At 43.4% G+C, this 15,504-nt stretch overlaps 1 pseudogene; it reads left to right on the forward strand.

Annotated features, from left to right (window-relative positions):
- The first annotated feature begins 11,145 nt into the window (after positions 1-11,145).
- LOC139026126 (uncharacterized) lies at positions 11,146-14,794 on the forward strand (annotated as a pseudogene).
- Positions 14,795-15,504: the final 710 nt, after the last annotated feature.

Below are 15,504 nucleotides of genomic sequence, written 5' to 3' on the forward strand. Positions count from 1 at the left end.
TGCTGCTACCACTACTACTACTACTACTACTACCACTACTACTACTACTACCACTACCACTACTACCACTACCCACCACTACTACTACTACCACTACTACTACTACTACCACTACCACTACTACCACTACCACCACTACCACTACTGCCGCTACCACTACTACTACTACTACTACTACCACTACTACCACTACCACCACTACCACTACTGCCACTACCACTACTACTGCTACTCAATACTACTACTACCCTTACTACTACTACTACTACTACTACTACTACTACTACTACTACTACTACTACTACTACTGCTACTACTATTTCACAACCATAAATACTTCAAGACTAGCAAGCACACCACATTTACTTCAGTAAATGTCATTTTCTAGTTGGAATAACATGATATTGATGTGGTTAAAGGAATTATAGTATAAATAATAACAACTAAAAAACATGTTGACTGATACAGTAAGAATGATAAGACCATCATGTGCATAATCAAGGGGAATTCAAGGTAGGTCTGTCTGTCTGGCAGGCACATGTTTTCAAGGTAACCAGGGACCCCTCTCTCYCCCTTTGCCTGTGTTTGGACACSTGTAGTTCGAGGTCATCTCCAAACAGTGTGTATAAGGACAGTGACCCAGGTCGCCATCACTGTAGTCCGACACAGGTAGGCTAAACATAGTTAACCAGGGGGCARATTCTTTACGCCGATTCTGTTGTGAAACGTTTCTTAAGAACTGCAAACCCCATGGTGAACCACAGTGGGGAATGAGAAAGCGGGATACAGGATTATGCATTATATCTAACCTAGTTATACTTAGATGCCCGCATCCAATTGTGGTTATCAAATCACTTTCTGAGAAGTCTCTGTTTGTTAAGTTCAATGGAAGACTAAAATAAGCACATAATACGCAACCATCACGTTATTATGTTGTCTGCCTACATCAAGGTTAGGGACAAATCATTTCTTGGAAATATAATTACTGACTATGAACAGATTGGAAAAGTAAGCTATTCTTGACTGGTGATTCAATGCAATGCATTATTGAATWGAATGAGCTGAGATTGTATAGAACCCTGACTCTGAACTTTACCATAGTTTCGCAACTGGGATTGTATAAATAGTATTCCAATCCACATCTGAGTGTAATCGTATGCTTCCACCAGACGTTTTTCTTGGCTACGAGAACTCACCTCATCTGAGAACAGTGCAGGAAGGAAATGTGTCAAAAYATAACACACATGTACTGTACTCTAAATGGTCCAGAAGAGTGTAGCCTACACTGGATAAACAAGGTAGGATCAGATCAAATTTATTGTCCCCGAGGGTGGAAATTGTCTAGGACACATCATTAGTTATTCTGTATGTAAATATGCTGTCCGTAGACATAACATCAGATACAGATCATACTGTACATATAGTGTGCATTGCCCAGAGCTAATTAATCTACTGACACACATACAATACACGTAGATAGCCTTGATGATAATAACATAAAGTATGTTGGCTTGCGTTTTTTTGTGTCCTTCCAGCTCCAATAGATCCTGTTACTCTAAACATTCAGGAGCATTAGTGTATTTCCTCAGGGAGGGCAGACATGGGACAGAGAGAGAGTGAGGTGGGGGGGGTGTGAGAGAGAGAAAGACAGGCATAGAGAGAGGGGTGACTGGCTGTATGGTGTGTTTTCGTGCTTCTGACCACGTAGGACTACCAAAACCTTGTTTGCGCCCATTTTCTCCATCTGTGCATTCCTTCATACCATTACATGTTTTCATGTAACATACATAACATATATTATGTAATAAAGTGCATTCCTTCATACCATGACATGTTTTCATGTAACATACATAACATATAATATGTAATAAAGTGCATTCCTTCATACCATGACATGTTTTCATGTAACATACTGTACATAACATATAATATGTAAATAAAGTGCAGTCCTTCTGTAGATGTAGACTACATACAGTACCATTACATGTTTTACTTGTAACATATACTGTACATACAAGTATAGAAAATTAATAACAAATAGCAGTTTTGCTTTCTGTAAATGTATTATATATATGTAAGTATTATACATGCTTGTGTAGTTTTTATGAAATTGAATTCCATGAAAGTGAATTCATGGAAGGAAGGATTATAGGCTGCTTAACAACACAAAGTAGCTTAGTTGTGAAAGTTCAGCTAAYTTCAGCAATTTCTTTGGGAATATTTTCTGATTTTATTGTACAGATAGAGAGAGGATGACAGTGGGGAAAGATGGGAAGAGGTTGTGTCAAAGGGCAGTAAACTGGATTCAAACTTGTAGCGACACCATAGACATAGTAAATGTACATTTGTTCCCCTCAAATTCATATGTACTACACATGTACTAAATGCTTATGTACTATACATGTCAGCCTGGCCTGAGACAATGGATAGGTACTCACACATCCAACAGACATGGGAACAATAATCGACAGCCCAATGGGGAAACAAAGGGCACATTTATGCAAACACAATCAGTGAGGAATTGTGTTTTAGCATTAGTGGCACTTTTTCATTCTGCATTTTTCGTGCATCATGTCTAAATCATCTGAATGTATTTCAAATGTATTGTGTTCAACAAAGTCACTTAGAGATGATTTGAACATGATGGGAAAAAAGTCCTAATATCGGTACCATGACTTGTATGGGATTCGTGCCACAAATGCTAATCAAATGTATGCTTACTATGGTACGTCAACCCCTGAGTCTATTGTGTAAATGTAGCCTATACATACTATGAAAGTGATTTCCCTGGAGGTTTGATAAACTGGATAACAACCTGAGGTCGCTGTATTGAATGTTAGTCTGAGGACCATTCAATGGCTCCATCTGTGCAATCCTTCAGTATACATACTGTACACATTTTAATTGAAAGACAATCGCAAAGTGTATATGCCATAATTACATGTTTTCATGGAACATATAAGATAACAATACAGTATAGTAAATTAATAACAAATAGCAATTGCACTTTTGTTTTCTGTAAATGTATTATATTTATGAACAGTACCAATCAAAACACCTACTCATTCAAGGGTTTTTCTTAATTTTTACTATTTTCTACAATGTAGAATAATAGTGAAGACATCAAAACTATGAAATAACACATATGGAATCATGTAGAAACCCAAAAAGTGTATTCTAGATTTTAGATTCTTCAAAGTCTCATGGATCCACCTGTCACCAGAGGGCGGCAGAGACCGTCCTAGAGACATTAACGACACTCAGGTGTGTCCTATTTACTCATTATGATTTCCCTGTTAAAAGAGTTGTGTTTTATGTTGTCCTGTGCAGCAGTTTGAATTGTGTGCCATGTGTGTTTGGCTCCTGAGTGAGTTTTTGAGAGTGTTTGTGGTTTTCCAAATGTTACTGTGATCCTTCCGTTACCATTTCTCAGTAAAGTGTTATGTTTATCCTGATCCACTGATTCCTTGTCTGGTCTATTCTCTGCAATTGAGTCCCACCTCACCGTGTCACAGCAAACTTCAGCCTACAACATGGACCCAGCAGAGAGCACCCAGATCAATAATGTTGTAACCCACCAAAGAGCACTGCTGGGGCTTCAGCAAGAACAACTCTTCCAGATATCAGAAGTCCTCCGGGCATTTACCGTCTCCCTCCAACCACAGCCCAACCCCAACCCAGGAGGAGCCAATTCCCAAGTCTCATCACCCAGCGCTACAGGCGTCGCCGTAGTTACTCCAGGGAATCTGCACTGGGAACCCAAGATCCCAGCCCTGGAGTGGTATGATAACCACCTGGGAGGATGCAAGGGGTTCCTCACCCAGTACTCTCTGGTGTTCGAGCAACAGTCCTCCTCGTTCCACACCGATCTGGCCATGATCGCCTACATATTCTCTCTACTCTCGGGCAAGGCCCTGGCGTGGGCAGCCACCATCCTGCAGCTCCATATTAGCCTTCACTGCCGAGCTGCGATGAGTCTTCGACCACCCAGTCGGCAGATGAGAAGGGTCCAGCTGACTGTTTAACATCCGCCAAGGGGCCAGACCAGTGGCTGACTTCGCCATTGAGTTACGCACTCTCGCTGCCGAGAGTGGGTGGAATACGGAGGCACTAGTCACCGTTTTCCACCAGGGGTTGTCTAACTCGATCAAGGATGATTGGCCTCTTGGGAACTGGGAGAGGACCTTGAGTCCCTGACAACGCTGTCAATCAGGATCAACAACCGACTCCAAGAACGCGTGAGACACCACCCCAGTATCCCGGTTTCCTGAGCACCCCAAGCCCCCCAAACCCAGCATTGAGGAGCCTATGCAGCAGGGACGCACACGTCTGAGCCCACAGGAGCGTGACAGGCTCATGCACAAAGAGTGCGGAGGTCTCGGCCATCTCCGTGCTACCTGCCCAGAGCTGACGGGAAACGCCAGGGCTCATCAGGACAGGGGGAGACCGTGACCGTCTGTTACTACCCGCAACCCTCCACTGGGACAACCGTCAGCACAAGATTCAGGCCTTTGTGGACCCCGATTCCGCCGATAATTTCATTGTTCAAGACTTCGCCAGAGAGTTACAGATCCCCTGCGTGAAATGTCCCATCCCTCTGCAGATTCAAGCCCTTGATGGACGCCCCATTTGCTCTGGTCAGGTGGAATATCAGACCAAGCCCATTCTACTGCAGGTTGGGGTGAACAACTCTGAGACTCTTAGTTTTCTGTTGATCGCTGCTTCCGAGAACCCCCTTATCCTAGGGTAGCCCTGGCTAGCTCTACATAACACACTAGTTTCCTGGTCCACGGGACACCTACTAGACTGGGATAAAGACTGCCAGACGAAATGTTTAAGACCCCCACCAAGAGCCTCGCCGTGTCCTCCTGCATCCCTTGAAGACCAAGACTTTTCCACTCTCCCTCCAGAATAATTCGACCTCCGGCCGCCACCCTTCCCACTCATTGTCCTTACGGCTGTGCCATAGAACTCCTACCCATCGCCACATCTCCCCGGGTCGTTTGTACTCCCTCTCGACCCCTGAATCAGCAGTCATGAACAATTACATCCGGGAGTTGCTGGAGGCAGGTCTTATTTGCCCCTCTACATCCCCTGCTCGTGCACGCTTCTTCCTTATGGGTAAGAAGGATGGAGGCCTGCGTCCCTCCATCGATTACAGAGGGCTGAACCAGATTACGATCAAGAATCGTTACCCCCAACTCGTGATGTTCTCTGCATTGGGGTTGGTCCAAGGGGCCCAATTCTTCACCAAACTGGACCTCCGCAATGCTTACAATCTGGTGAGAATCAGGGATATGATTGGAAGACTGCCTTTAACACCCCTAGTGGCCACTGAGTATTTAGTCATGCCTTTCAGATTATCGAACTCACCGGCAGTCTTTCAAGCATTGGTCAATGACACCCTGAAGGATATTTTGAATTGGTTCGTCTTTGTTTACCTCGACGACATCTTGATCTTCTCCAAGACCCTTCCGGAACACATACTGCATGTCCACCAAGTCCTGAGACGCCTCCTGCAGAATCAACTATTTGTCAAATTATAGAAGTGTGAGTTCCACATATCCCAGGTTTCTTTCTGGTTCACAATATGTCTACCGCAGGCATCCAAATGGACCCCGTAAAGATTGAGACGGTCGCCAACTGACCCCGTTTTTGCTGGACCCCCAAGGCTGACAGGGTATTCATGGAGCTCAAGGGATGTTTCACCTCTAGATCCATACTCGTTTATCCTGATCCGACTCGTCCCCCTGTGGTGGAGGTGGACACCTCGGACCCCGGTGCAGGGGCGGTTCTTTCGTAGCGGAACGAGGAGGACAAGAAACTGCACCCATGCGCCTTTCTCCCCAAGTGGTTTTTGCAGGCGGAACGCAACTACGATGTAGGCAACCGGGAGCTCTTGGCAGTTAAGTGGGCTTTTAGGGGTGGAGACACCGGTTGGAGGGGGCACCTCATCCTTTCGTGATCTAGATGGACCATAAGATCTTCATCTCCATTCAAGAATCCAAGATGTTGAATGCTCGACAAGGCTAGGTGGGCTCTGTTTTTTAACAGGTTCAATTTCAAACTAGCCTATCGCCCGGGATCCAAGAATCAGAAGGCAGACGTCCTGTCCCGCCAACACAATGTCTCTAATGAGGAGAGGGACCTCGAGGCCATCATCCCCAGCTCACGCATTCTGGCCCCTGTGATATGTAGTATTGAGACCACCGTCCGACAAGCCCAGACCAGAGAACCTGACCCCGGTGGGGGACCCACTAACAGACTTTACGTTCCGTGATCAGCCCGGATCCCGAGTACTACAATGGTGATACTCCAAATTAACTGGACATCCAGGGGTTAATTGGACACTGGAGTTCCTGAGGCGGAAATTCTGGTGGCCCAACATGATGGAGGATGTGAGATCCTTTGTTGCGGCCTGTTCCATCTGGGCCCAAAGCAAGTCTTCACCTCAGCGACCGGCTGGGTTTCTCCAACCTCTGCCCGTCCCCAGCCGGCCCTGGTCTATGTGTCTGGAGACTTTATCACAGGGTTACCTCCATCTCAAGGGCTTACCACTATCCTGGTGGTCGTTGATCGGTTCTCCAAGGCAGCCCATTTCATCGCCTTACCCAAGTTGTCCTCAGCAACAACAAAAAAAAAGACAGCTGATATCATGGTTATCCATACACGGACTTCCCCAGGACATTGTCTCAGATCGTGGGCCCCAGTTTGTCGTATGTGAATCAGGCCTTCATGGTCAAATTTCTGCAAATAAACCACTACTAAAGGACAGCAATAATAAGAGACTTGCTTGGGCCAAGAAACACGAGCAATGGACATTAGACTGGTGGAAATCTGTCCTTTGGTCTGATGAGTCCAAATTTGAGATTTTTGGTTCCAACCACCATGTCTTTGTGAGAGACGCAGAGTAGGTTAACAGATGATCTCTGTAGGTGTGATGGTGTGGGGGTGCTTTGCTGGCAACACTGATTCATTTAGAATTCAAGGCACAATTAACAGCATTCTGCAGGGATATGTCATCCCATCTGGTTTTCGCTTAGTGGGACTATCATTCGTTTTTCAACAGGACAATGACCCAACACACCTCTAGGCTGTGCAAGGGCTATTTGACCATGCAGGAGAGTGATGGAGTGCTGCATCAGATGACCTGGCCTCCACAATCACCTAACCTCAACCCAATTGAGAGGGTTTGGGATGAGTTGGACCACAGAGTGAAGGACAAGCAGCCAGCAAGTGCTCAGCATATTTGGGAACTCCTTCAAGACTGTTGGAAAAGCATTCCAGGTGAAGCTGGTTGAGATAATGCCAAGAGTGTGCAAAGCCGTCTCAAAGCAAAGGGTGGCTACTTTGAAGAAAATAAAATATATTTTTATTTATTTAACACTTTTTTGGTTACTACATTATTCCATGTGTTATTTCATAGTTTGTAGAAACAATATAGAAAGTAGTAAAAATATAGAAAACCCCTTGAATGAGTAGGTGTGTCCAAACTTTTGACGTGTACTGTATGTATTACACATGCTTGTGTACTTTTTATGAATGTGAATTCCATGAAAGTGAATTCATGGAAGGAAGGATTATAGGCTGCTTAACACCACGAAGTAGCTTAGTTGTGGAAGTTCAGCTAAGTTCAGCAATTTCTTTGGGAATATTTTCAGATTTTATTGTACAGATAGAGAGAGGATGACAGTGGGGAAAGATGGGAAGAGGTTGTGTCAAAGGGCAGTGAGCTGGATTCAAACTTGTAGCGACACCCATAGATTATCTAAATGTACATTTGGGTTCCCCTCAAATTCATATGTACTACACATGTACTAAATCGTATGTACTATACATGTCAGCTGGCCTCTCAGAATAGACGTTGACATAATAAATGTAAATTTGTGTCATGCTGGTGTAAAAGATTTGGAGACAGACGCAGGAATACATCATCTGGGTTTTTAATACACCCAAAACAAACACATATACAAACACTGGATGTAACCAAACAAAAGAGCGGGGTAAACCTTTAAGAACGACACGGAACGAGACCCATAATACACAATGCACAGAACACGCAGCACAGGCTGAGACAATGGATAGGTACTCACACAACCAACGGACATGGGAAAATAATCGACAGCCAATGGGAAACAAAGGGCACATTTATGCAAACACAATCAGTGGGGAATTGGAACCAGGTGTGCTAAGACACAGTTCAGTGCAGCCTAGAAGGCTGGTTGGCGTCAACCTCCATAACTGGTTAACAGAATGAGCAGCAGTACGGGGGGATCCGTGACAATTTGTTCCTTCCAATTAGTATGATATGTTATGTTGTGGGTATGTTTACATAGAAAGAAGGTTATTTAAAGGGATAGTTTACCCAAATTACAATGAACATGTTGGTTTCCTTATCCCTGTAAGCAGTCTAGACAGGGAAGGACAGCAATCCATGCTTTGGTTGTATTTCACTGGCATAATTTTCCAAATTGCTAATGTTTTAGCATTAGTGGCACAAATTCCATTCATGTCATGGTACGATATCATTTTTTGTGGCATCATTCTAAATCATTCTGAATGTATTTCAAAGTCACTTATAGATGATTTGAACATTATGGGCAAAAAATGATAATATCGGTACTATGTACGAAAATGCTTATGTACTATACATGTCAGCCTGACCTCTCAGAATACGACGCAATTAGTATGATATGTTGTGTTTGGATGGCTGCCTATGTCAGTGGGCTTCCTAAGTAGGTAGGCTTGCTTCTTCGGGATAGGTGTTCCTTCCACGGGACGGTTGAGCTAACGTAGGCTAATCAATTAGCATGAGTTGTAAGTAACAAGAACATTTCCCAGGACATAGACATATCTGATTATTGGCAGGAAAAGCTTATGTTGTTTGTTAATATAACTGCCCTGTACAATTTACAGTAGCTATTACAGTGAAAGAATACCATGCTATTGTTTGAGGAGAAGTGCACAATTTTGAACATGAAAAGTTTATTAATAAACAAATTAGACACATTTGGGCAGTCTTGATACAAAATTCTGAACTGAAATACAATGGTTCATTGGATCAGTCTAAAACTTTGCACATGCACTGCTGCCATCTAGTGTCCAAAATCTAAATTGCACCTGGGCTAGAATAATACATTATGGCCTTTCTCTGCATTTTCAAAAAGGATGGTACAAAAAAAATACTAAAGACGGTTGGTTTTTTCTTTGTATTGTCTTTTACCAGATCTATAGTGTTATATTCTCCTACTATTCCTTTCACATTTCCACAAATTCAAAGTGTCCTTTCAAATGGTACCAAGAATATGCATGTCCTTGCTTCAGGGCTGAGCTACAGCAGTTAGATTTGGGTATGTCATTTTAGGCTAAATTTAGAAAAAAGGGGCGGATCCTTACCAGCCTGTGTTGCCTTTGGTCAATTCAAAAATCCTTTCAGACTAACCAGCCTAATGGGATTGGTGGTCCCAAGACATGGAGATTATAGACAGCATTGCAAATCTGTTATAACCGAATTGAACCCATTTTACATACTCTGTTATTATTTTTATTATTATTAATATATGTGTTGTTCGGCTGTTTACTGTATCTGTATTGTGTGTGTACTGTTTATAGACTATGTGTATATATTCCTCTGTCTACATTCTGTCTGTATATTCTGTCTGTAATATTTGCTCGCCTACTATATTTAAATGCCCGTTCCTAATATGTATATATTTCTTAATTCATTCCTTTACTTTTAGATTTGTGTGTATTGTTGTGAATTGTTAGATACAACTGCACTGTTGGAGCTAGGAACACAAACATTTCGCTACACCGCAATAACATCTGCTAAATATGTGTATGTGACCAATAACATTTGATTTGACTTGATTTAAATTCTGGCAACAGGTTAAATTCCTGGTATGTGTAAAAAGAAACTCCATTCATAACATAAACTGGACAATTAAATAACAAATAGTAATTGAACTTTTGCTTTAAACATATCTGTACATATTTTGTATATTTTGGTCATTTATCCAGATAGACTCAAGTCAGTGCATTAACTAAGGTAGGCAAGACAACTACATTCACAGTCAGTGAATTCAACTACGGTAGCCAAGACAACTACATTTACAGTCAGTGAATTCAACTAAGGTAGCCAAGACAACTACATTCACAGTCAGTGAATTCAACTAAGGTAGCCAAGACAACTACATTACAGTCAGTGCATTCAACTAAAGTAGCCAAGACAACTACATTCACAGTCAGTGAATTCAACTACGGTAGCCAAGACAACTACATTCACAGTCAGTGAATTCAACTAGGTAGCCAAGACAACTACATTCACAGTAGTGAATTCAACTAAGGTAGCCAAGACAACTACATTCACAGTCAGTGAATTCAACTAAGGTAGGCCAAGACAACTACATTCACAGTCAGTGAAATTCAACTAAGGTAGCCAAGACAACCACATTTACAGTTAGTGAATTCAACTAAAGTAGCCAAGATAACTACATTCACAGTCAGTGCAACGAACATTTCCCTCAATAAAGCAGATATCATTCAAATCAGTGCTAGTAAGATATGTATTACACACGGAGGTGAATTCCATGGATGGATGGATAAATGTAAAGTTGAGCACTGAGTCAGTGGGCATCCCAGTTCAGGAGAGAGCTCTCAGGTCAATCAACATGAGGGATTGGAGGTGWATGGACAGACAGCATGASACATCTGTATCTGTAAAACCAGAATCCAACCCATTCTGTCATACATGGAGGTATTTCATCAAATTATTTCAAAATAGGCATATTATCAATCAATGTCTTGCAAATGGATATTTGGAGAGATGGTGGACTGGATTTGCAACTTATTTGGAGACATTAACATGCAGTAATTTGATCAAAGATGTTGAAAACATGGTTGAAAATCAGAGAGAGAGAGAGAGAGAGAGAGAGAGAGAGAGAGAGAGAGAAGAGGAGAGAGAGAGAGCAAGAGAGAGGTGGATTGGGGTGAGAAAAAATAGTATGTGACGCGTAGCAGCTGAAAGCGGATAGGCTCGCCCTGCTGTGACTAAATGGCGCATTGGCTCGAGGCCGAGGGGGAGGCGGCTTTGCGTTCCATTGGTGGTGGTTCTATTCTATAGGCTGAGGACGCGGCGTTCAGGCGAGGTGAGGAGACAAACCTAGTTGACCCTATACTGGGTGAAGAAACAAATATGAGTAGCGGCAGTGTTCGCTGAGCAGAAACAAGCGCGAAGCGAACTGGGAGAGACGCGCCCTATCATCCAATCTATTGAGCATATACAGTATTTCTAATAACACTTTGGAGGAGATTCACATGAAGAAGAGGTACTTCCTCGGGCTATTTCACTGACAGGTAACCTCATCTCAAATGGAAAAGAAAATGTTGATGTATTATGTTATATGAAATGTGACTAAAATGTGTTTTTTAAGAACATTGTGTGGAGCTGAACTAGTTATTTAAGATGGATAGGGAAAATATAAAAAGTGGTTGATAAAGAAATGTTGTCTAAAGTTAGGAGTAGGCACTGTGCAGCATATCAAAACCAGATCAAGTTTATCGACTCCCTGGTTCGATTCTCAGTTATCCTGCGAATGTTACCGCGGTTCTCATCCGCCAGGGCTGTTTCTCGGGACACCGGGTAAAATCATGCATAAGTGCATGTACTGTAATGTTCCTCTCTGTAACGTTGCGTAACGCGAGGAAATGATGACAGGCCTCGGGGCTGCCTTCTCAGTGGGTGCACTTAATTCAACTTGTCAGACTGTGTGTGGGAGCAAAATAGTTGTTGAAGACTGTTGCTGTTGAAAACTACAGTATTCAGCGTACTGTTGAATTGACTGAAAGTTCACTGGATTCCTTTACACAACCTCTGTTATAGCCTATAGACGCTTTATTACAGGATTTATTATAGGCGAGTAGCCTTGTGTTTGACATTCTTTGATAATTCTCTCATCCCAATTAAACATTCAGGAATGTATTGCATATAACTGTATAGTCAACATAGAAATAATAGAATAGTATAGGATAGAATATTTCTGCACAAATGAGCAACTTACTTTCATCTTCAACTTGCTGATATCCTTCTACCATGTCGCAAAAATGGTATTGGCCTAGGGATGTTTTTCATAATGAGAAATATGTGCGTGTTAACCATCTATGTGCATCTGTTCAGTACACTACACAACAGGAATGTTTGGAGCTGTGACAGAATGATATAACGTTGTGTTGAACTTACATAAGGTTTACTCAAATCTCACTAACCTCCTCGCTGCCTTTTCTCTCTCTGTCCACTAGATGTGGGCATTGCAATGTGAATCACAGGCACTCGGAGCCAGCATCATTATCAAACAACACAGAGAGTGTATTTCTAAAGTGAGCTATTAAACAAAACTCAAGCACACAATCTATGAGTTTGGCAATTACCGATCACACCAGGGCTATCCAAGCATGAAATACCATACTAGACCCACCAGTAGCGTCCTCCAGGATCTCTCTGGTGGTCCCTCCCATCTGTTGGGACTGGAAGGGCTTGACCCGAGGCCTCTGAGCGAGGCAATGTCCTTCACTGACGAGGCGGTCTCCATCCTGACCTCCAGCAGCCAGCTAGCCCGTTCCCTCCTGGGCTGCACCTCTGCCCTGAAGCGGAAAGAAAGCCTAGCCACCACCGCTAACCATGCTAACGCTAATGCTATCTCTAACAATGACGGTGAGGATGACTTTGACGATAGCAACAGTGGCTCTGCGCCGCAAACGCGAGTTCACTCCCGACGAGAAGAAGGACGACGGCTACTGGGATAAGAGGAAGAAGAACAACGATGCGGCGAAACGGTCGCGTCAGAAACGACGTGCCAATGACATGGTCCTGGAGACGAGGGTTCTGGGGTTGTTGGAGGAGAACGCCCGACTAAGGCCGAACTCCTGGCCTTCAAGTTCCGCTTTGGCCTAGTCAAGGACACCTCCAACATAGCCATAATGCCGCTGTCCGTGCCTTCACCCAACCATCTTGAACCGAGGTACTACCTACCCCATGATGATGGTTCCTACCCCCATAACACCGCCGCCACCACCTCCCACCACCATCCCCACCACTCATCCTCATACGAGGTGAGGGGAACTGGGCTGCCAGCAGGGCGTGACGCAGGCAGTAGTATATCCGAGGACTCTGGTTTCTCCCCTGGAAGCTCCAACACCGGCAGCCCTGTGTTCTTTGACGATGGACTAGGGGACCACAGCCGAACTTCCCCCAGAACGGTAGAGGAACAGGGGCGTTATGAGCCTCGCGCCTCCCTGGAGGCAGAAGGACAGTACCACGGCAGGCAGGACTCTAGCCTACCACACAAACTCCGCTTCAAAACCCCGGTGGAGGTAGCGAAGCTGGGAGATACCAGCAAGGTCCCCTAATAGTAAACGCCCTTGCCCCGTAGCTACAGTCGGACCAAACATCCAGAGGAGCCAGGCTGAATGGTACAGTCATAGGGAGAGGGCCAGGCTGCATGGCCCAGGGAGGAGGCCCGTGCTGGGCATGATCAGCAGCACCACTACTCCCCTCTGGAGGGTCTCCACACAGACCACCACTACCACAGACTCCCAGTATGTGGCGGAGAATGGCACCCTCAAATCCCAGCTCAGTTCCCTATCGCAGGAGGTGGCCCAGCTCAAGAAGCTGTTCTCTCAGCAGCTGCTCTCCAAACTGGTCTGAGGTCAGGTTGAACACACTCACAACCTCACCGTACCAACATTTTTACATTTACATACAGAGAAGAGCAACAGAGAGAGGGAGAGAAAGGGTTTCGATCAAGAAAAGTGACATTCACTTCAACCTGAACATTGACTTTCACTGTGTCTCAGCTGAACTTGACTCCCAGGGCACAGCACTGCCCATTTTTATTTGACCAGGCAAGTCAGTTAAAAACAAATTCTTATTTACATTGACGGCCTAGGAACAGTGGGTGAACTGCCTTGTTCAGGGGCAGAACAATTTTTGTTTTTTACCTTGTCAGCTCGGGGATTCGATCTAGCAACCTTTCGGTTACTGGCCCAACGCTCTAACCACTAAGCTACCTACCGCTCCATCGATCTCAAGCAAACAGCTACATCAAGTGTGAAGAAGCTGAGCGAACGACGACCTGAAAACTACTTCAATAACACATTCTCCAGATACTACGAGACAGTGGCCTTCACCACTATAAAAGCACACCAGCACAGGCAATACCAGTTACAATAGCAATCAGCAGTCAAAAGCAATACTTCAGGATACTCTGTTTGATTTACAGTACTATAAAACAGCKTTTATGGGTAACTTATATGATACACATTTTTGTATTTATATTTCTAGTAATTTAGCAGACACTCTTATCCAGGGCGACTTACAGTAGTGAGTGCATACATTTTCATACTTTTTCATATGATATCTGAAATACAATTTTTGTTTGTACACTGATCTGGCCTTTGATAAAGTTTCACATTCTTTCTTTYGAGACTTTTATTGAACAGGTCTATAAACACTGGATTACACTGGTAAACATGAGTACATGCTGAGTACATCAGTACACACACTGATGTCATAGATAGATCATTTAAACCCATTCCGGTTGTATTATTACATGTCCGATTATCCTGCTGCTGTAGGACATGGTATCCCTCGCCTCTATTTGTTTCTACACAGTTTGTCTTAAACGGTTTGGCTAAAAAATAGAAAAATAACAGATTCTATGTACATATTCRTTKATTTCAACTGTAAGTAATGTGATATACTGTACATGTACGTAAATAAATAAACWYTTTTTCCTAATCAGTGTTTTGTGTCTATGAGTTTCTATTACGTGAATAATACACYTTTATGATACTTTATTATGTGMGTCTTACACCGCTAMMCTCACATCCACTATTCTCTTATAAATGCAGTGAGTCTGAAGTTACTAGTAGCCTTGTACACGTGGTTACGACCCCACACGCTCATATYAWGTGTTCTCGCAGCACATGACGAGTGGTCTCCAGTGASTCATATGAGGGATCGAYATAGAGAGTAAAAAAAAAACATGATGTTTTCCTGAACAAACCAATGTGTTTCTACTGTGCTAAAAGCATGCATTATAAAGATCCACCAACACAAAACACATCACTAACAGCTMATKTAAATGGATTCACAGTATACACAGACCACCTTTCCAGCTGAAGTGTTTAAGTGCTTTACATTGTAATGGAGGGAAATATCCTCATCCACTATAAATGTATATAGTAGCATACCCACCCAGCTCGTGTTTTCTGCATCAGTGATAGARTATAATGGTGCTTTTTTCCAATCCTCTATATATACACTACTGTTTGTGTGCTTGAACCTAATGAGACAGGCAGGGTCCCCAGTGGTCTACAGAGGCCTTGCATCTCTCTCGCTCTTGCTCTCTGTCTCTCTGTCTCTCTCTCTCTCTCTCACCAACGATGAACGGGTGATTTCTTTCTCCCTCTACCTCTCTTTACCTCCCTCCTCTCTCTCTCCCCCCT

The sequence above is a fragment of the Salvelinus sp. IW2-2015 genome, unplaced genomic scaffold, assembly GCF_002910315.2.
Source record: "Salvelinus sp. IW2-2015 unplaced genomic scaffold, ASM291031v2 Un_scaffold3935, whole genome shotgun sequence".
NCBI lineage: Eukaryota > Metazoa > Chordata > Actinopteri > Salmoniformes > Salmonidae > Salvelinus > Salvelinus sp. IW2-2015.